Genomic DNA, 23,814 nt, shown 5'->3' on the forward strand with positions numbered 1-23,814 from the left:
CAGTGAGCAGCTTCAACGAAGGGTATTCAGCAATTCTGAAGACCATGACAACGTTGGACGTCACCCTGGGACTCTATTCGACGCAGTCCACCAAGCATTCGGACGACCACCGGTTTACGCGGCCGAAAACTTCTAGCCACCGGCTGTACGAGCGGCTCTGGAGCAGCGTAGAATGGCCCAGATCGAGCAGAACGCCCTCTATGAGGAAGAGGAAGGACTAGTTTATGGACCCGGAATAGCAGATTGAACGTAAGTTGCATAAGATTGCATTTATATATATATAGTCAAAGTTCAAACGCGTTTTTCTCGAAATAACTTTTTTTTTATCGCGCGGTATGGCAACTTCAAATCTACTGAACCGATTGGCGTGATTCTTTGTTTCCGAAGAAACTAACTAAATTGTCTAGGCGTTGTACCACATTTATTGCGATCCATCAACTATAAATATTTTTACTTGGCCGACGAAATCGAAAAAATCGATGCAAATACCCTATTTTTTTAAATAGCCGCCATTTTGTTTCCTATGGTCCAAATAACTTAAGCGAGGTACAACTCCTAAAGAATCTTATATACTTCACTAACGTCAACTCAATTTTGATTTCAGACGAGCCGGCTGACCTGTGACACACGCGCGTGGAGGTCTACATGGACATTTTGTTTCGTTCCGACGGCACTTCCGCTTTTGCTCCTCGACATTTCCGGTCGCAAAAATGCCAGTTTGTAGAGTAAATATCACTAAACATTTTGACCTAATTTGATACTGATATCTACAACACACCATGAGAAAAAAATTCATCAAAGAACATGCTTTTTTCTGGCCAAAGATAGTAAACCTCCCCTTAAGGTTCTAGGTCCAAATGACAAATCACAGCGTATTTTAAAAAATTTTGTTAGTAAAAGCCGTGAAAACTTTTTGAAATTTTTACTAATACTCTCCCCATCCTCCACAATTGTTACCACACATTACTGATAATCTTTTGGTATTGCTGTGACAGTGCTAAAAGGCACTTTCAAACCTGAAACCCGATAAAGCCCTGTGAGTACATAATATTGCCGCCAGATTTCACAAGTGAGTGGAATGGAAATCATCTCCATATGTGTAAAACATATCAACAGGGAAAACTGCCTAAACGTTTGGGGGGGGGGAACCATGTGATGCCCAAGCCTAAAAAGAGTATTGTTTTAAACACGAAAATTGTCAGTTGTTTAAGTAAGCTGGGAATGTCCCATAAAAGAATAACCTTCACCGTCCTCAAACAGTTGAAACACATTTCTCAGAAAATTAACTTGGGTTCTGAAAAAACTGAAGAATCAGTGAAGAAACATTATCATGCAAATTATGTAGGAATTTAACAATATTCATACCTGTTGTCGGTATACAGAAAGTATTTCAGAATGTAAAATCGCAAAGTATAGTATAAAGTACTAAAGAAGTAGACGAAAGTCACAGACTTTCACGGAAGGTTTATAAAAACGAAATGGGGTTACTGGTTTACGCTCTACACAGGTACAGGCACGTATTCAGAAAGGAGCGTGGTTAGAATGTCGACTATCACCAACTATTTTTAATCTGTAGAGAGAAGCAGCCCTTAAAAAGTGAGAAATAGTTAGAGGTAGGTGTATCAAAGCATGAGAAAGAATAGTTACCCTCATGGTACAGCTGTTTTTCTTGAAAGTGAGCAATATCTGGAGCCCGTGTTTCATAAAATAGGTAATGTTATGGGTAAAGAGGACAACATGAAAGGAAATGAGTCTAAATCATAGGCGATAGTTAGTTACAAAGGCTGACGCACCAGTGTATGAGTATGTTCTACGACAAGCTGCTGAAACTTCTTGATTGGTTTACCTATTTAAGAAACCTATTTCGTGGAGAAGGAAAAACTGCACAAGAAAAAACGGTCTTCAGTAAAGTGAAGAAGAGATCAACCTATAACATAACAGCCCTTTAGTCAAATAAAGTTTTCTGTAAGGATATATTACGACTGTATGATTGTATGACTGTTACACTTGATCTCTGGGGAATACTTTTGAGCTGTGACTTTACAAGCACAGTCTGAAAACGAAATGGACTGATAAAATGACAAATGATTAAGTCCTAATAAAGCATGTGAAACAACTAGCTAAGATTATTGGTTATGTAGGGGCTCCTAAAGGCAATAATAAATAAATCTATCAATGGGCAATAAAACTACGGGAAGACCACGATTGAAGTACTTCGATGAAACTGTATTGTCTTAAACACGAAAATTAGTAAGAACAGACACGTTAAGAATGAAGATCTGGCGCCAACTCAACTTGATATTGGGCGCAGCCTAACAAGTGATATTACAATATCTTGTCTCTCTCAATTCTCTGCACCAGCTTTGTGTGTCATATTTCAGCGTCTCAAAATATCTGAGGCATGTCATGTTGACATTGCTGAGGCCCGCATCTCGTGATCGTGCGGTATCGTTCTCGCTTCCCGCGCCCGGGTTCCCGGGTTCGATTCCCGGCGGGGGCAGGGATTTTCTCTGCCTCGTGATGGCTGGGTGTTGTGTGTTGTCCTTAGGTTAGTTAGGTTTAAGTAGTTCTTAGTTCTAGGGGACTGATGACCATAGATGTTAAGTCCCATACTGCTCAGAGCCATTTGAACCATTGTTTTTGACATTGATGATCTGTGTGTCTTCAGCAGTCACAAAGTTTTTACTGTGAGTCGTACAGTTTTCCGGGTCAATTCTTTCCCTCTTACTGCATCGTTAGCAGTATTTATAACTTCCCACACGAGTGATTTTAAGCTTTCGCAGCCAGGGACGTTTAGGCACAGTCTCTCGCATCGGCAGCCGGACTCCCTGCGTGACTCACTGACTACCGTTCAGTGGAGTCGAGCAACGGTAACTCTGAACAGGCAAGTACTCGCCCACTCCCAGCGCTAGCGATCGCCTGCCGCTGAACTTCAAGACAAAGGCTGAGGCTTTTTGCGGATGGTGCTGTGGTATATCGAGAGGTTGTAACAATGGAAAATTGTACTGAAATGCAGGAGGATCTGCAGCGAATAGACGCATGGTGCAGAGAATGGCAATTGAATCTCAATGTATACAAGTGTAATGTGCTGCGAATACATAGACAGATAGACCCCTTAACATTTAGCTACAATATAGCAGGTCAGCAACTGGAAGCAGTTAATTCCATAAATTATCTGGGAGTACGCATTAGGAGTGATTTAAAATGGAATGATCGTATAAAGTTGATCGTTGGTAAAGCAGATGCCAGACTGAGATTCATTGGAAGAATCCTAAGGAAATGCAATCCGACAACAAAGGAAGTAGGTTACAGTACGTTTGTTCGCCCACTGCTTGAATACTGCTCAGCAGTCTGGTATCCGTACCAGTTAGGGTTGATAGAAGAGACAGAGAAGATCCAACGGAGAACAGCGCACTTCGTTACAGGATCATTTAGTAATCGCGAAAGAGTTACGGAGATGATAGATAAACTCCAGTGGAAGACTCTGCAGGAGAGACGCTCAGTAGCTCGGTACGGGCTTTTGTTGAAGTTTCGAGAACGTACCTTCACCGAAGTGTCAAGCAGTATATTGCTCCCTCCTACGTATATCTCGCGAAGATACCATGAGGATAAAATCAGAGAGATTAGAGCCCACACAGAAGCATACCGACAATCCTTCTTTCCACGAGCAATACGACACTGGAATAGAAGGGAGAACCGATAGAGGTAGAGTACCCTCCGCCACACACCGTCATGTGGCTTGCGGAGTATGGATGTAGATGTAGATAACAATAACTCCTGAAAATCCCTACTATTAGTATTCTCTCTAACATTCATGCCTATATTTCCAGGTACTTTCACGCATTAATACTCAGTGCCCTACAAAATTTTCGTTTTCATTAGAAATTGAATTCACAGACATGTGTAAATAACGGTAGCGTTATTGCAGTCTACTACACACATACACACGTCATTGTAAAATATTTTTATTTTTCTTGGAAATAAAGAAGTGAAAAATGATAATTGCATTACTCTGCTGTAAGACATTTCCAGAATCGTGGAAAATCTTTGTCAATCCTCTCCCACACAAAACAAATAATGCCATAAAACTAGACGACTCATTATAAGCGCTTCCGCACGGAATTCCTATTAAGAAAATAAGAGCGACTGACATACTTTTGCCGCGCGGGATAAGCAGTGCGGTCTAAGGCGCTGCAGTCATGGACTGTGCGGCTGGTCCCGGAGGAGGTTCGAGCCCTCCCTCGGGCATGGGTGTGTGCGTTTGTCCTTAGGATAATTTAGCTTAAGTAGTGTGTAAGCTTAGGGACTTATCACCTTAGCAGTTAAGTCCCATAAGATTTCACACACATTTGACTTTTTTTTTACATTCTTTGATCTTGACCACGAATTTTCGTCACCAACATGCTTCTGCAATGCAAGGTGTTGGAAAGTGCCGCAGAAATACATCGATATTTAATCACTATCAGTTTTCCGACGGCTACTTTACATCACGGTTAAATACAAAACCAGGCAAGTTCTTTCATTCTGAAGTTTTAGTACTCATACCTAAACACAAACTGATCTAACTTGCAACTAACTTCTGCTTCGTTATTTCAATGTTTCTGGCAATTGGCTGTGCATAAAAAGGAGCAGTATACCTGTAATGTAGGCATGACTAATGGATTGTATGTTACAACCAATGAATAATAGTACTGAGTTAACAAAACGCTTCCGTTAGTTTGGGACGACAGCGTTGTGCTTCTCCAGTTAATGCTCCACTGCTGCCCATACAAGGGAAATACTTGTAGGCTTGCATTGGAATAAACTGGTATGCTGACGGATGTTATCCTTTACATGTGTTCACTGTTCTCTACTGGCAATAGTTTTGCAGCCCACCGCTGTTTGAAACGAGTCTTAATGACACAGCATATAACATGACTCTCAATATTTGACCTGTGCGTGAATGAGATTCGTTTTCAGCAAACTATTCTGTGCTCCCCTTTCACGACGACAACGGTGCAAATGAATCTGTTACTCAAGTGAAAACATATTTTAATGAAAGGATATACTAATTAGTGCCCAAATCGAGAAGATCTACGTCTGAATAGCTTCATATCCCCTGATACCTATCTCCACTTACGGCAATTTATTACAATATGTTTCAGCTTAAGAAAAAATCATTTTTCTTTCTTTGAAAGGTGAAATGGATGTCCGAATACAAGGCGGAGATAATACTGCAGGTGCATGACAAGAGAACATGAGACTGCTGCAAATCCGGGGCGCCATGACCACCAATTTTTCGCAGGCCTGAGTCTGATGGTAACAACTGCCTGTATTATGGGCTTGTAGTGTGTTTATTTGGTAATTACAGAGCTGCCGTATACTAATTAGTCAGAAGCTGTGAGAGGAAGTATCGGCTTACAGTACAGTGGGGCATTTACTCAGTAAGTCAATAAATTGCAAGCGTTAACAGGATAAGCAGCTCCTGCAGAGCCGCTACTCACCTCAGAGTGAAGGGAGAGTGAAGTGACAGCACCCAAAGCGCCCCGTCTGCGTCTACAGTCGCAGTGCAGGCAGGCGGGGACACGGCCCTCCCTGCCCCTTATACACCTGCACGCGGCTGCTGCGACCATGTGACGTCGCCGCGTTCTCAACTTCATACTCGCGCGATTGCAAGGAGGTGTCACCTTATCTCTGATGTAGAATGTTTATCGCCAGGTCTGACTCAACAAAGGAGTGCGCCACGTGACTAGGCTTACGTAATGCGTCTGTCCACTGCAACATGCACAGATGATTTCACGGAATGTGAGACGCCAGAATCCATTGTGCATCTAATTGAAACTCGGCACTGAAGTTTTTGTCCTGATCTCAATTTGGACCACATAGATTAGACGTGTTTGCATTTAAGATGTTTGTTCGTCATTTCTGTTTGCCTCGAGTAAATACTTTCATGTGAGACAGACTCAGTTGGACACACAGAATGAATGTATGAATGAATCAAAATAGCCTGTGTTGTCCTACTGAAGGCAAACGCCAGCTACAAGTGCTGCTTTTAAAGACTCGCGCGGTGAGCTAGACCGCGTTAGGGAGTACCGCACTTAATGCACACTACACATTGAATTACATCCACTGTCTTCTCCATTTGCAACTTGGTCTTTCTAGGAGTCTCTTGCCGATGTAGGGTCCCACGTGGTAGCTCGTGCGGTCCACCTATCGTCTCGCAGCCGCTCCACGTCGCCGCCCCATCTCCATTTGCTCTTCCCTCTTGTGCTATTTCTGTTGTTGCTGACATCTTGTGTATCGAGGTGTTGGATATTCTTTCAGAGAAATGCCAAGAATCTTCCTCGCAATTTTCCTTTGGCATACCTGTAAAGTGTTTCTCTCTTTGGCTTTGAGAGCCCATGTCTGACATCCTTATACACACATCAAAAAAAGTTTTGCATCACCTCATTCCGAGAGTTCCGCAACCTGTACAGAAAAGTGGAGTAGAGATCAACATCATTTCCGCCCCTTTTTATTGCTCATGAAAACCACACATTGCATGTTGCATCACCATACAGTGAGACCTTCAGAGGTGGTGGTCCACATTGCTGTACACACCGGTACCTGTAACACCCAGTTGCACGTCCTCTTCCACTCATGCATACCCGTCTTAGTCGTGGCATACTATCCACAAGATCATCAAGGCACTGTTGGTCCAGATTGTACCGCTCCTCAACGGCGATTCGGCGTAGATCTCTCAGGATGGTTGGTGGGTCACGCCGTTCACAAACAGCCGTTTTCAATTTATGCCAGGCATGTTCAGTAGGGTTCATGTCTGCAGAACAGGCTGGCCACTCTAATCGAGCGATATCGTTATCCTGAAAGAAGTCATTCAGAAGATGTGCACGATGGGGGTGCTAATTATTTTCCGTGAAGACGAATGCCTCGCCAATATGCTGCCGATATGGTCGCACTATCGTTCGGAGGATGGCATTCACGTATCGTACAGCCGTTACGGAGGCTTCCATGACCACCATCGGCGTACGTCGACCCCACATAATACCAACCCAAAAACAACAGGGAACCTCCACCTTGCTGCACTCGCTGGATAGTGTGTCTAAGGCGTTCAGACTGAGCGGGTTGTCTCCAAACACGTCTCCGACGATTATCTGGGTGAAGGCATATGCGACATTCATCGGTGAAGAGAAGGTGATGCCAGTCCTGAGCGGTCCATTTGGCATGTTGTTGGGCCCATCTGTACCGCGCTGCATGGTGTCGTTGTTGCAAAGATGGATCTCGCCATGGACGTCGTGAGTGAAGTTGCGCAACATGCGGCCAATTACGTATAGTTTGAGTCTTAACACGACTGCACGAAAAGGGTTCCTCCGAGCCATAATCCGTAGGTAGCGGTCATCCACTGCAGTATCAGCCCTTGGACGGCAAGAGCGACAGTTGCAGTCTCTCTGTATCTCCTCTATGTTCGAACTACAACGCTTTGGTTCACTCCGAGACGCCTGAACACTTTCCTTGTTGAGAGCGCTTCCTGGTACAAAGTAACAATATAGACGCAATCGAACCACGGTATTGACCTTGTTCCTCCTTCCTGGTGGAATGACTGGAACTGATAGGCTGTCTGACCCCCTCCGTCTAATAGGCGCTGCCCATGCATGGTTGCTTACGTCTTTGGACATTTGGACAGGTTTACTGACATCTCTGATCAGTCAAAGAGACTATGTCTGTGACACAATATCCACAGTCGACGTCTATCTTCAAGAGCTCTGGGAACTGGTGTGATGCAAAACTTTTTGTGATGTGTATAATAACACTGGAAAAACGCAGCCTCCATATATAATCTTTAAGGCCCAGAAAGCTTTCCAAGCTAAGGAAACTCTTCGTTTTACCTCTTTTCCCATCTTGTTGTTAAAGGAAATTATTTTTCCTAGATATATATATTGTGATGCATACATAAGTTCCGTTTCTTCAAGATATATTGGGGTTTCTAATCCACTTGTCATTACTTGCGTTTTAGATTTGTTCAAAAATGGTTCAAATGGCTCTCAGCACTATGGGACTTAACATCTGTGGTCATCAGTCCCCTAGAACTTAGAACTACTTAAACCTAACTAACCTAAGGACATCCAACACATCAATGCCCGAGGCAGGATACGAACCTGCGACCGTAGCGGTACCGCGGTTCCAGATTGAAACGCCTAGAACTGCACAGCCATTAAATTTGTTCATTCTGAGTCTTGCCATCTTGATTTGTGTGTTAAGCTCTTGGAGCATTGGTTGCAGTTCCCTTTTTAGTTTTGGCGAAGAGGAATATTTCGTCAGCGAACCTCAAACTTGTTAGGCTCTTGCCGTTGAGGCATATTCCATGTTTCTTATTCCATTGTAGTTTCCTGAATATGCCCTCCAGTATGCAGGTAATTATTTTTTGAGGGAAATGGGATCCCCTTGTCTAACTCCTCTTTCCACACGGAAAGTTTGGCTTGTCTTTTCGGTTTTAACTCTGGCGAAGCTGTGGTTTTGAATGTTTCTTAGTAATTATATGTATTTTACTTCTACTCCTTGATTTCTTGGTGCTTAAAGTATGTTTGGTTGTTAGATGGTATCTAATGTTTTGCTGTAATCAACAAAAGCAAGTTATATTTTGAGGTGGCGCGCTTCCGTTTTTTCCATTATCAGCTAAATGGCTTGAATATGGCCCATCCAGCTAAATCCTTTGCCGAATCCTGCTTGTTCTGAGGGTTGTTCCTCGTCCAGTGTTTTTGTTAATCGCCTCGTTAGTGTTTTTGTGAACAGTTTATATAGGTTAGACATCAGGCTCGTGAGTCTATAATTGTTCATGTCATCTGTCGTACATTTTTTATACAAAAGTGCAATCCTACTTGTTTTCCACTGATCGGGAATGTCTTCGATGTGTATGATTTTGTTGAACACTTCTGTGATGATTGTTGTTAGAAGATCTTGGGCTTCTTTAAGAGCTCATTGTATATGTTATCTTCTCCAGGTGACTTTCCATTTCTTCATTCAAGATGCTCCTTCTAGCCTCACTGTGTGTTATAGTGGGTTATAGCTGGATCGACAGAGTTGCGGTCTCTAGTTTTGTTTGGTAGAGAACTTGTGTATATTGCTTTGTAGAATTCCGTTGCTGATTTGATTATAACCTCTCTTGTTCTTACATGTTCTCCCGCCTGATTCTTCGTTCCTAGTATCCATTGTTTCCCGTCCTGGGCGCTTATCCTAGCTTTTCCCATTGGTTTGTTTGTTTCTAGTATTTGTCTCGTTGCTGTTCGGTGCTCGCTGATATCTTTCAATATTTCCCTTTTCGTTATTTTGTCTAGTTTTGCGTATTCTTCTTTTTCCTGTCTGACATATCTCTAGTTTTTAACATTATCGATTAGTTTTATGGTATTGTAGCTTAATTTGCTTTGATTTTTCTTCATTTTCTCGTCTTTCCTTGGGTCCTTTTGAGCACGGTACATGCATTTTTCTAGTGCGTTATACATTTCTTGAGTACTTTGTTTGCTATTGATATTTGCTTGTTGTAGTTGCTTCTGTAGTTCTTGTTTAAAGTTGTCTGTGTTCAGTTTTTCTACTCCTGGTTTGCTTGCTTTTCCTACTTTGCTTCGTTTTTTGAAATTTTTATTTTTGCCCTGACCATTCTATGGTCTGTGCTAAATTTTAGTTGTGATATTACTTGGATTATTTATTAAGTTTTGTTAGTGCGTTAGAATGTAATCTATTTCGTTTTTCGTCTTGCGCGAAGTCCATCTTTGGATTTGATTTTTCCTGAAGAACGTATTGGGTATTTGCAGTTTGCGTTCTTGAGCGAATTGTACCATTGTTTCTCCCCTACTGTTCCTTGTTACAAGGCCGTGTGGTTCTTCGTCATCGTTTCTGTGGGGCCCGACTATGCTGTTGAAATCTCCAATTATTAGGTTTATTGCTGATTGATATCTCTCTAAGGTGTCATCCAGTTTCTCGTAGAAATGTTATAATTCTTCATCGGTACTCGTTTCTGTTGGGGTGTATATTCGTATGGTTGGTATTTTATGACTGATGAAGCGTATCCCTCTTTGTCCTGGGGATGATCCCTTATAATACGGCAGGTCGCCGTTTGATTTCTCTATGATGGCTTCCCCTGTTTTTCTTACTTCGCATAGTCCGAGTATATCAAATTCTATTTCTTTTAATGCATTGTTGAGCTCTTCTTCTCTCTCTATTGTTCTCAGCGTTTGTACGTTCAATGTTCCTACTATGAATTCGTTATTATTGCTCCTTGATAGTCTAATGCTCTTGACCATCGTTTCTTCTATGCTGTCTGTTGTGATTATGTAATATTCTTGCCTAGAGGTGTGAGTATTGAGACAACAGGGTTTCTAGCGCAAAGTACCGTTATCCAAGATGGCGGCGATGACGTTATCAAATATAGCGGCTGTGACGTCATTCAAGATGGCGGATTTTGGCGGGACGTTTGAATTTTGGCGGTGAAGTGCCACGCCCCCCTCGCCCAGAAAAATGGCGTGAATTTCAAACTCCAACAGGATAATGCGTCACACCAAGAAAAATGGCAGGAAAAAATGGACATGTCTTTATTATTTAGTCAGTTACAAGCTTGTGTGTTCACCACGAGCTCTAGACCCCAACTGCCTTAGTTGATATCGTCGCCACCAGAGACAGCCACCGTGACATCATCCAAGATGGCGGATTTTGGCGGGAAGTTTGAATTTGGCGGGAAGAAGGTCGATTGGGCTACCTCCAGTAACCTACGCCCTCCCCCCCCCCAGGAAATGGCGGTAAGTTCAAATTCCAACATGATAATGCGTTACACCTAGGAAAATGGTGGGCAAAATCGACTTGTCTTTCTTATTTAAACAGTTTCAAGCGTGTGTTCGTTTGGACTGCAACTGCCTTAGTTCATATCCGTGCCATCAGAGGTTGTCACCATGATGTGATGCGAGAGAGAAAGCTGACGATCTTGAGTCATCTCCCTCCACTGTGCTCAAGTAATTGTAGGAGCGGTTCTATCATTATATCCCAGAAGATGGGGCCGCAGATCGACCCTTGTGGGCAATCTTTTCTAATGCGTTTGATTACTTTCTGGTCGTCCATATGCCAAGCGACTGTTCTGTCCCTGCAGTAGTCAACGAGACTGTTGTACAGTGATTCCGGTACCTGCAGGTGTCTGAGCCTCTTAAAGAGGGCCGGCCACCATAGATTATCAAATGCACCCAAAAGGTTTATCATGATGGCTAGTGTGTATTTTGCAGGTGTATTATGTACGATTTGTAGTTCTCTGTTGATTGCGTCATCGATTGACCAGAAAGCCATATTGGTGTGGTGTCAATCCCCTAAGTGTACGGTGTGTTTGGAGTCTTTTGCGATGTAGTTTTTCCTGTGTTTTCACGGGTGTATTGATGAGACATATGGGTCTGTATTATTTGGATTCTGAGGGGTCTTTGTCTGGTGCTTTCTTGATGATGACCGCCTTAGAGGCTTTCCACGCTGCAGGCACGCGGCCTAGCCTTAATGCGTCGTTCAGCAGTGTTGTAAGGTATGGGCTGATCTACGGTGCAATTTGTTTTAGTACCTCAGAGTGGAGTCTTGTCCAGGAGCTTCCTTATTTTTGAGTTCTGAGATTGCTATCGCCACCTCTTCCTACGCAAATGGACAGGTGACGGTTGGTGTGGTGTAAACTATTTTGAGTTCACGTGTCAATGCGGCTTGTTCTGGTGTGTCTGTAGTCGCGATGTCGTCATCAGAAGTTTGTCCAGCAAGTACTCTGTTGTGCTTCTCCAGCCTTTCGTCATCACCCCGTCATCCGGTCATAGCGTTCCCAGAACTAGTGGGCTCTTGATTTTTTCGGTCACGATCTTGTATGGTTCCGCCCACATATTTAGTTGTGTTTGTCTTGCTACGTGGTCATTCCATTGGTCCTTTCTAGTCTTACTTACTTCTTGTTTGTATCTGTCCTTGGCAAGCCGGTATTCGTGTAGTGGTAATTGTCTTTCTCTGTCCGAGATTGCCCTTTGCTAAAGTCCACGTCTGCGTCTGGTGTCTTGTTTGAGTTGTGTTAGATGTGCAGTCCAGGGGATGATCTGCTGTTTTGTTATGCGTGATGTGGGTGTGTAGGTGTTCTGTATATGTTTAATGATTTCTGTGAGCATGTGAGCTCTATAGTCTACACTGCCAGTCATGCTCTGCAGTGATTGTTGTTGTATCTTGCGTCTTACTGTATCACAGTCTGTCTTATGAAAAAGCAGTCTTCGGGGTTGTGGTTCTGTGTTGTTGTGTGCTGTCCTCTGTAAAGTCAGTGTGATGACGTTATGGTCACTCATGGTGATGTGGTCGTATACCGTAAAGTCTTGTATGTAGATGGTCGCAGCGTTGTGTACAAGGATGATATCTATGTTGGGTGAGGGGCTATCATGCCCTATGAATGTGCATGGTGTCCTTCCTCGTTTATTACGTGCAGTCCGTTTTCATGTATTATGCCATTGATTATTCGTCCTCTGTCGTCAGTTCTGTTGACGTGCCATAGGGTGGATTTTGCATTAATGTATGCGCAGATTAATAGTTTTCTGTTGCCAGCGTATTGTGCAATTTGTCTAGTGATATTTGCATATACATTTATGCAGTGGCTGTATTGAGCGTATATCGATGCGACGACCTATGTGTCGTCCCTGTGTGTGATCTCCACTGTGGCAATATGTTCAGTGCAAAGTTCCGTGATTTGAACTGGGTGACTCTCTTTATTTAGGATTATGACTGATGCCTTGCAGTCTGCCTTTCCCGACATCGACACCGCGTGTGGGGGGGGGGGGGGGGGCGGATGTTGGTGATGTGGCCTTGTTTGGTGTACGGTTCCTGTGTACACAGAATGTCGCAGTTAAGCTCACTCAGGACCCGTGGCAGTTCCAGACTGACGCGTCTGCTTCTCATAGCACTCAGCTGAGCAACCCTCAGTCTGGACGCCTTACATGGACGTAGCACTTGCTTCCGGTTTGGCTGAAGTCAAAGTAGGTCCTTATATAGCTTATCGAGATCGAATTTCTCCTCTCTGCCGGCGCATACCTGAAAAAGTATGTCTAACAGGCTTTCTGAGTCCGTGGGAACATTTTCTGTTTTCAAAAGTATTCTGACCGTCTGCTCTGTCGTGCGAAAGCAGACTGAGTTGCCATAAGGGTGATATAGTCCAATGATCATCCTTTGTGCTGTTTCGAAAAGCTCCCTTTTCTCTAGTCTACTTAATTTTAGGTTTAAGTCTACGTTATTATAGTTAAATTCGCTATTGGTGGCGTCTGCACCGTCTTGGGATGTCGTGGCAGAGTGGCAGCTGCACGTTGTCCCTCGGCGATGGGTGCCATGTTGGTGCTGCTGTCGGTTTGTGCAGGAGGAGCAGCCGGTGTTCCTCTTGCTGACGAGGACTTGGGTGATGAGAGGGCATTGGTGTCGCCTGTAGAGGGCACTTTTGTAGCACTGCGTGGTGGAGGCGCCTGTGGTTCCCGTAGATGGTCGTCACACGCTATTTCTTTTTCCACACGCATTAGTTTTTTCGACTCCTCGGGTTTTTCTGTCTCGCGTGTGATGTTGGCTCTTTTGGGTGGCGCTTCAGATTGCTCAGGGATGGTCTTATTAGTTTGATGATTATGTACGCTACATTTATTGGCGTAAGGGCAGCAGTATACGAGGGCTATCTACAAAGTACATTACGTTTTCGTTTGTGTCCGTTAGGGGCGGGGCTAGCGCGGCCATCTTGGTGTCATGGCATTCCGCCGCTCAGTCGGCATCCTGCCGCGCTAGTGAGAGGTTTGTGCTGTACTCCGTTGAGTTACTGTGGCAGTTTGAAATGTCAGCGTCAGTTGAAAATGCCACGACGTGTGAAGTGCGTGCTGTATTAAGGTTTCTGGCTGCAAAAAACTGTACACATATAGAAATCTATCGGCAGCTTTGTCAAGTGTATGGGGACAACATAATCACTGAAGGTGGAGTGCGTCAATGGGTCATAAAATTTAAAAATGGCCGAACGAACGTACACGACGAAGAGCGAAGTGGAAGACACAGCATAGTGACTGCCGAACTTGTCGAAAAAGTCGGTGCCGCGGTCCGTGAAGACCGTAATTTCACAATAACGGAACTCTCTATGAGTTTCCCACAAATTTCACGAAGTCTGTTGCACGAAATCATTACCGAAAAGTTTGGTTACCATAAGTTTTGTGCAAGATGGATACCAAAAATCTTGACAGAGATTCACAAAAATCAGCGAATGGCAGCAGTGTTAACGTTTTTGGACGCTTACGAGAAAGATGGCGACTCATTACTCGATGGGATCGGTGCTGGTGACGAAACATGGGTTGAGCATGTGAACTGCGGGACAAAATTGCAGTCAATGCAGTGAGGGCACACAAATTCCTCCCCAAAACCCAAGAAATGCATGCAGACAATGGCGGCAAGGAAGGTGATGGCGACTGTCTTTTGGGACAGAAAAGGTGCGATTTCTGTGGATTTCCTGGAAAGGGGTAGTACAATAAACTCTCAGAGGTATTGCCAAACTCTGCACAACCTCAGAAGAGGAATACAAAACAAGCGCAGGGGAAAGTTGGGCTCAAAGATCTTGCTGATTCACGACAACGCCCGGGTCCACACGGCAAATGCCACTCGTGAAGTCCTCGAATCTTTTAAGTGGGAGTTGTTCCCTCATCCGACGTACAGTCCCGACCTGGCACCGAGCGACTTCCACTTATTCCCAGCAATGAAGAAGTGGTTGGCTATGCATCGTTTTGATGACGACGCACAGCTTCAAGAAGAGGTAACCACGTGGTTTAAGGCGCAGGCGGCCGAATTTTACGACGAAGGAATTTCCAAGCTCGTACATCGCTACGGTAAGTGCCTTAATTTAAATGGCAACTTTGTAGAAAAGTAGTATTTAAGTGTGTCTTTCATCTGTATATAATAAAAAATGTTTCCAATACTTTATTTATTTTTAATTTCAAAACGTAATGTACTTTGTGGATAGCCCTCGTATGTCATCGTCGTCTTCTGAGGGTGTGTCAGAGTGACATATCTTCCGTTTGTTTTGTACAGAGTGTTGGGTGTTGTCAGTGTCTTGGTCCTTCGTCTGTGTGCCAGTATTGTTGGTTTGGGTGACTAGTACGTCTGTTTCTTTGGGGTTTAAAGTCTCACCTTGTACAAATCTGATAGGCTTTATGCGCTCCTCGGATTTTTTGGTGTCGTAAGTACGGCGCCGCGCTGGAGTAGATGTACACAGCCTTGCCTCTTCGGCATCGCACTTTTATGATGTTGCTGTGGTTGGTCACGTGTGTCATGGTTGTCTTGATTGTCTGAGGATACAGTGCTTGTTGCTATTAATGGGTCTTCATGTTCGTCAATTCTGTTCATTAGTGTCGTGTGGAATGTTATCCAGTGCAGGATTTGTCTCTTGATTAGTGTGGCTGCGTCTGATGGTATCTGTCCTGTTAAAGTAAGGTCGTCTATGAATTCGATGGTAGCGTAGTGGCTGTCTTCCAGGTTCGTATTGTAGGATATGTCCGTAGTTGGGGTAGTCGCCAGGGAGTAGTTTCTGCCTCTTACGCCAAGTTATAGCACGGTGGTGATTACGGTTTATGGTCGAGGGTGACCTGTATGGGTGCGTCTGCGCTTGGATTGGTGTATGTATCCCACCGGTCGGATAGTTAGTTGCCATAATCAGTGCTGTCGATTACGCTGTCTAGGAGCTGGCAGGCGCCACCCTTGCTTTTGTTGCACCAAGGTTCCTGTTATAACAGGGGATGCAGTCAATATCCTCCTTAGCTTGGCACTCCGTGCGTTTATGGCCCTTTTTGCCGCACCTTGACCAGATGGCGCCTTGTTCAGTGCACCCTTTCGTTGTGTGACCAATGTCACAGCAGTTGTAGCACTGGCTCACAGGTGTGTAGTTCCTGACGGTTCGGGACTGATAGTCTATGTAGATTTTCCCTTTTTCGTTAGGTACCAGTATAATTTCGGTGAGACTTCAAGGATCTGATGATTGTAACCTCTGCCCTTCGGACCTGTGCGAAATCTTATTTTAACCTCGCTGTCGAAGACGTCTTTCGAGAAGTCGTCACTTAAATTTTGTTCATAAAGGCACTCTAGGAGTTCTTTGTCCGAGGCCGTGTCTGACACCCGGCAGATTGCGTCTAAGGGCTTTCGCTTTCTAGGCTCTTCACAGGCAATGTTATCAATGTCCCTAGCTTTCTCAATTATTTTGCGGCAGTCTTCTTGTTTGACTGCCTCGCCTATAACAGCTGTTTTTGTGTTTCGTGTTGATTTTATATGTAGATTGTCACGCCTGGGATTGATGTGCTGCGTCAGTGTTTGTTTCACTGCTTTTGTGTCTTGATTAGCTGTAGACTTAATGAAAAGGGTGGTTGCCTGTTTTTCCTTGGCTACCTCTATTCGTCTGTGTTCTTTCGGGGCGGTGGATAGGGCCGCAGCGTACATTAGGGTTTTGGCTTGTTGTTGAGCCTGTTCTGTAGCTTTGTCTGTTATCTCCTTAACCTGACCCCTGAGCTCCTGATTTATCTGCGAGTCTAGAGTTTTCCTCCTCGAGTTTACTGACCTGCTCACTGAGCGTCTCAATACGTAGGTCCTTGACTGGATGCTGAGCACTGTAATTCACGCAGAAGGTCTTTATTTTGCTCTTTTAGGAGATCTACTTTTGCCTCAGCAGACGTTAATTGGAATGCAAGGGGAAATATTTTAGTTTGTAAGACACTTGGCGATACGTGTTTGTCATCTATCGCGGCGATTGTTTGACTGGGGGACATAACCGCGTACTCGCGAGCTCCAGACGCCATACCTACCGGCGACACTTTGTTGTTGGTGTTGGCTCTTCCAGAAGGAACTTGTATCGTTTGGAACTTAAGTCGACGTTGGTGTGGTGCATGCACCACCAAGTTGCCGCACTCGATCCAGGGCTGCTGTTTTTTGGTGGAGACCAATTGCCGTAAGGGCGTTGCGCCACCACGCAGCCGGCAACAGAGGAGGAGGTGTAGGCGAGCAATGCGCCGGCGCGATGCGTCAGAGGCGACACGCTGCAGTGTGCGGCCGGGGTGAACGCCGGCGAGCGCCGGTTGGTACTGCGCAGGCGACTAAAGCTAGCGAAATGAGGGACGTTCAACCACTGGACCTACCGATAGATGGCTCTAGCACGTGCTGGCCAAAGATCATATCATTGAGTATCCGCCAGAGATCACTGGTGTCCGCCATATCTGAATTTGGCAAAAAACGAAGTGTCAAAACACGGATGAAAATGTTTTTCGTTCTGCGCCCTCATAAGTCGTTATATTGGATGTTCTAGATATCTGCACATGGACACAATGAAGAGTTTCTAATCTAGCGAGAAAAAACTGTGACAGCTCTGCTAAGAAATTCCTAAATTCTAGTGTGTTTCGGAACTTTGACTAGCTGACCTATATATTGTTTACTATTAATTTTATGAGTGCTTTACTTATTTGCCCGTTTTAAAATACAATTTAAGATTCAGTGGAGATCAACAAATTACCTTACTTGCCAAAGCTTTTAACAACAGGTATAATTTGGAAAATCAAGTGTGGAAAACAGTGAAGACATCTCTTGAAAAAAAGTTGACAATGTTTGCTTAGGGGTATCTTTCCTGACAATAGAAATTACAACTGAACTATTAAAGTATTACTTACGTATAAACGGAACAAATTGTTATTTTTATTTATCTGAAGTGATGCATTACCGATCTGCATATATGCTGACACTGTAATTGCAACATACACTTACGAATTTGGCTCTCTATTTGATCAGAAATTTAAATGCCAAGATTTTATTAACGTCTGTAAGTGGCATGGTGTTTTTTAACTGAGTGATAAGGTAGAAGCACAAGTTTTTGGCAGTGCTTCAGTCTTTGATACAAGAAATACCTTTAAATGAGACAAACACAAAGGCCAACATGAAGGCTCCTCTTAAAAGCATGACTTGTATCGCTTGGAGCTTAAGTCTAGTAACAACATCATACTGGACTGATCCATGATTATGTAGGAACTGAAGGAACTTGTTGAAAATAACATTAAGGTTGGGGTGTCCTAAAACTGTAATTTTCCAGTCTGACACCCAAACAATGACTGGTACCATGGTTTTATTTTAAATTTGAATTCAAAACATGTCAGTGAGCAAAATTAATTACACTATCAATTACAACCATGGAATTTTATTTCTGTGAATCTTGGTTCCAGTCTTTGACATGGTGGAATGACTGGTTGTCAGTGTAGGGCCCAAGCAAAAAACAAACCTGAAAGCGAAAGCTGCAGAAGCTGGCCAGGCAGGCACCCCAATGACTGCTACAATCTGTGTGAGACAAGGATGACATTATATTGCAAATTTAGTGTAAAAAGTTCCATATTGTCTGAATTTGTCCTATACTGACAGGACATTCCAGTCGATTTTCTTATCTGCAAAAGTACACTAGCCAATAGCTAACTAAAAACACTGTCTGGTCAGTAAACTTTGGTAAATACTTCGGTACCTGGAGGAAGCTTTGTAAATTTGTCGACCTTACCTCTCGACTATATATAAAAAGAAAAACTCATTTAGAATTTAAATTCGGTTCAGCTTTCTGTTAGTCACTTCCGTTCATTGTTCCAGTTGTTTGAAGGCTGGTTTGAATCAAATCTATTTAGTATATTTCGTGGGAGACGCAAACATATGTTAGAAGCGGCCTACCAGATGTTCCCTGCTATTTCCGTCAAAATTGAAGTTAATGAGCCGTACTTTTTACAGAAGCTTCCCTTCACTGTTCTGTAGTTTACATTCAGTTTAGGTGGATTTTTTGGCCGTTCCAGAGAGAAAATAGTCCTACCATATGTTACGGTCTTGACTCGTCACACGCAGGATTTCTTACTCTTCATTTATTTTATGCACTTTACAGCCTGTTATTAGTATTGTTAGTATCGTAAATTGTTCCTATGTTTGTTAGCAGTGTTTCGTGGTTGTTATTTGCAGGTGAAATACCTTTGGTGAGGTCCAATGCGAATCCAGCTCGGTGCAGATACGATGTCACGTTAATGCACTATTTTCCCAATTGAGCTTGGGGATATTTCACAGCACTGTATCACAACGCACATGATTGATGTTTATCACTGTTCTGATGCTCCCGTTGTAGCAATTTCCCGCGAAAAAACCGACTCGAAAGCTATAGTGGCAGGAGCGCGCGCAGGACACCTCCGCTCGGCTCGGCGCCGGCGGCTGTATGTATGACCACATACTCTCTGGACCCTGCCTTTTATTACACGGCACCTGGGTTCTCCTAGGACGCAATGCTCAAAAAAAATCCATGGGGGAGTTTGTCAATGCGTTCACAGACACAACAAGTCTAATAACCCGGGGATGGGTGTCGAATTCAGCGCATGCCTTGATTCTAGTTACATTATGTACTTAGATGTTAACAACTTATATGGGCACAGGGCACGCTGTGATGCAACTGCTGTGGCTGTCCGAAGACGAATTTAAGGGATTAGGTGGACAAATAATGGGTCTAGCCGCTGTTTATGATGTAGGGTATGTGCTTGAGGCAGACATCGTAAATCCTAATAATTTGCGTGGAGAGACAAGTGACTTGCCGTTATGTCCAGAGCAACAAACTCCGCGAGGAAGCACCATCCCTAAACTGCTGGGGATAAGCAGAGGTATATCATTCATTATCATAACCTCCAGCAGTACCTCAGATTGGGGATGAAGCTTGTTAGAGTCACCTGGGCAATCTCCTTCAAGCAATCCCCATGGTTGAAGGAGTATATTGATCTAAATACCGAAAAGAGGGCGGTCGCGAGTAATGATTTTGAAAAAGAGTTTTATAAAATAATAAATAATTCCATTTTCGGGAAAACTATGCAGAATGTGCGAAATGAACGCGGTATTGTCATTAGAACCGCATGGGAAGGGCGTTGTGGCGTGAGAAAATGTATAGCCAGGCCAACTATTAAGCAGGCCACAATCTTCAATGAAAAATTTGTTGCTGTGGAGATGTCGAAGACTGCAGTAGAGTTTATGCAGCCTATCTATTTGGGAATGTGCATACTGGATATCTCCAAATTCTACATGTACCGATTCGATTATAAGTTTACAAAACCTCATTTTGTAGAACCAAAGTTACTTTATATGGATACAGAGAGCTTTATCTACTGGATCAAGAACTGTGATCCATATGAAGTAATTAGGTGCAATGATAAAGAATTCGACACGGCTTCTTATGAGGCCAATAATCCTTACGGTATTGTTCCTCAGTACAAGAAGGTTATTGGTCCCATGGAAGATGAGTGAAATGGTTTACCAATTTTAGAGTTTGTGGGACTGAGGTCCAAAATTTATGCATATTGTACAATGGACGGGGGCACTCAGAGACAGGTAAAGGATGTTAGATGCTTGGCATCTTGTGTTGTTATGGTGGAGGACTATTTGCAATGCCTATATGGTCGCAGCATTGAAGGTGCTCGTTCACACATGGTTCAACGATCTAGCATTGGATCACTAGGTGTAAACTGTGCTACAGTCTAAAGTCGGATTGTCTCCTCATGACGATAAAAGAGTCATTTGTGAGGATGGGTGGAAACCGTCCCACACTCACACTATTGGCTCTTTTATCGTAGTGTTAATATTGGATGAGAGTGTTGTGTGGTGTGTATCACTTTGCGTGCTTCCCTGTATGTCTGAGTGCGCAAATTAGTGTGGGAGCCTGTGTTTATGTGTGTATAAATATATATTAATGATTTTTTGAAAGAAAAATGATAAAAATGAAAAAAATTAAAACTGAAAAAATATATTTATGTAAATATTTTTTGAGTAGTATTAGTACATAATATATGAACGAAAGATAAATTTTCGCACTTGACTTGTACCTTCTATATGAAGAAGAAAGAAACTTTTTGCATTTCATATGTGCTTCCGTGTGAGTGGTTATAGAGACTAGATTTTAATTTCTAAGTTTCACCTACCGCTAGCCATCCAGTCAGAACTAGTTATAAGTATGTGAGTTCCACCAATTAAATTTTTTATATATGTTCACTTGCTTGTTGTAGTGGAAAAATGTTTAGAGCCATCGACTTCAATGAAAAAAATATATATATGTTCACCTCGTTCTTGCAGTGGAAAATGTTTAGAGCCACTTACTTCAGAAAAACATATTTCCAATTGCTCGTAGTAGTTGAAAATGTTTTAGAGTCTTATCATGCATTCGATGAGAAATACATCTGGTTCAGAACTCTTCTGCAATTCCTCTGTGTAAAAGCATCCTGCAATTTCTTCACCCTTGCCATCCTTTAGTACACATGTCCTAGGCTTCGTTCTCTGCACTTTGGATACTGTTAATATCTCCGCCGACCAGTTTGGAAAGTACGATTTCTCGAACGCTGTCTTGTGTTTTGAAATATGTACTAAGTCGCCTACATTGAACCTCTGTTTGCTTGGGTCCAGCATTTTAATGCGGAAATATACTGTGTCCATGAGTGAATTATAGCGAACATCTATCGGTCACAGTTTTATTGTACTATGTTTGGTTCGATTATAACGTGCAATTATCTGTGGGACGATATCTAGCCACATTTGAGCTTTGACTGCTGTGTTCAAACCCTCCACGATGCTAGCTTTCAGGTGGGTAAACGTGGAGTAGTGGCGTATCCCGTACCGCTCCATCACAGCCTTGAAATGTTCATTCTAAAACTCACCATCATGATCAGTTTGAAGATTGTCCGGGCATCGATCCGTTCCTGTCTGAAGCAAACGCTCAAAAACTACAGCAACATCTATACCCATTTTAGGTTTAACAGGTAATTCCCATGCAAATTTAAAGTATGTATACCATTAAAATGTATTTGAATGCATTATTCTCATGCCAATATTGACTCATATCTACAAGACCGGCTTGCCACAAATTATCCAGCCTTTTAATCGTAACATGCCTGCGAGTGTATGTTTTGCGTGCTGGCTTGTGCAATTCTTGAACTACCGTCTCCATATTTATTCGATGATACCTCTCTCTCTCGAAGCTCAGAGATTATCGAAACAACCTCTTTCGAATGAGCTGTATTGGCCCACAGCAGCCGAAGCCATCAACAGTCGAAGTCTGTCTATTAGTTCATCCAGCTCTGTGGATGAACTATGTCGATATGTTCGTAATACCGTTTGTTGGTCTGTTCTGTTTGACTCAAGTGCATATTATGATGTGAAGTGGTCAGAGCAGGACACTTTTCTAGTTAACAATTTACATATATTTACGTAATGCTAAATCTTTTTACACTGTTGACGAGGGGCTTCGAACTGACCGTCCTGGATGGTGCGACAGTGAGAGGCAGTTCCACGCTCCTGCTAGCAGCGCCTGGGTCACAGTATGCTCAGTACTATTCTTACTGACCGTATTTATTTAAGTTCGGCATTCTAACCGTTATCAACACTCATTAAGGGGTTTAAATATCTCCACCCCACAATCATCTTTATTCTCTCTCACGCTCTTCCCCTGCACGATGCCGTAACACTTAACAGAAGTGCCGGAGAACTTGCTACATCATGTAAGAAAGGTTTTATTGCTATGTACTAATACCTACAGTTATGTACACGGTGGGGCCACATAGGTGTCAGGAAGTTTTAGTCTGCTACGACGTAATAAGGGATAGTATATTCTTGTTATCACATTTATGCTATAGCGGACAACTTGAAATTTAATACAAAAGGTTTTCAAAATGGTTTCTTCTATAGAGCCTTGAACTGAATTCCGTGACGACTCTCTGAAGAACGTCATTTTCGGCACCACGAATCTCTCTGGAAATTGCAGTATGAAGATCCTGTCGTGTTGCAGGAACATCTCGATCCCTTAGGTAACACTATAAGCAATCATCACACGGATTGAGATCGTGGCTATAAGGGCGCCGTTCCACACCATGCCCAATGAATGCTAAGGTGTGCAGGGCGACGATCCTATGTCTGAATGCAGCCTGAAGAAGGTGGAAGACGTCTGCAGCACGATGTAGTGCATGAACCAGTAGTTTCAGAGCGTTCGGAGACATCGTGCAGGCCGGCCGCTGTGGCCGAGCGGTTCTAAGCACTGCAGTCCGGAAACGCGCTGCTTCCCGAGCGGGAAGGCCTGCTACGGTCACAGGTTCGAATCCTGCCTAGGGCATGAATATGTGTAATGTCCTTAGGTCAGTTAGGTTTAAGTAGTTCTAAGTCTAGGGGACTGATGACCTCAGATGTGAAGTCCCATAGTGCTTAGAGCCATTTGAACATCGTGCAGCCAGTACAAATTCAGAGTTGTCTGTATTTGTCTTCTGCGGCAGGTTCCTCAATATAAATGGTCCCAGTAATGTTCTGTGCACACATTTCCACCAAACAGTGAGTTTCTGCGGAAGAATTTGACCGGCAGGTTGAACAGCACCGCTGTTCCAATGTTAGTCCTTTAGTCTGAAATGTGAATTGGGTAAGCTGTAGAATTTTCGGAGCTACAATACAGCATCACCAGGAGAGTCATTTGCGGCATACACTTTCTAAAGCATATTTTGCGCCACCCTGTATATACAGCTGGAGGCCACTTCGGCCGAAGCCAACGAAATAGACAGCCCATGGCGCGTGCGTCGCAGCACGTGGAAAATTTTTGGAAATTTGTGGTAAGTTCCTATGGGACCAAACTGCAGAGGTCATCGGTCCCTAGGCTTGCACACTACTTAATCTAACTTAAACTAACTTACGCTAAGGACAGCACACACACACACACACACACACACACACACACACACACACACACACATGCCCGAAGGAGGATTCGAACCTCCGACAGGGGGAGCCGCGCGAACC

The 23,814-nt window shown here is 43.5% G+C and overlaps 1 protein-coding gene across 9 annotated transcripts in view; it reads right to left on the reverse strand.

Annotated features, from left to right (window-relative positions):
* LOC126284119 (cortactin-binding protein 2-like) overlaps positions 1–19,231 on the reverse strand; it is a 36,745-nt gene extending 17,514 nt beyond the window's left edge. For 7 of the 9 annotated variants that reach the window (XM_049982807.1, XM_049982806.1, XM_049982810.1 and 4 more), the window contains exon 1: positions 18,988–19,212. The gene's annotated coding sequence lies outside the window, so the exon portion shown is untranslated. Of the gene's footprint in view, positions 1–5,483; positions 5,622–18,987 lie in introns of those variants that run through there. The other 2 variants (XM_049982802.1, XM_049982804.1) reach the window with 2 other exon arrangements.
* Positions 19,232–23,814: the final 4,583 nt, after the last annotated feature.

The sequence above is a fragment of the Schistocerca gregaria genome, chromosome 8, assembly GCF_023897955.1.
Source record: "Schistocerca gregaria isolate iqSchGreg1 chromosome 8, iqSchGreg1.2, whole genome shotgun sequence".
Classification (NCBI taxonomy): Eukaryota; Metazoa; Arthropoda; class Insecta; order Orthoptera; family Acrididae; genus Schistocerca; species Schistocerca gregaria.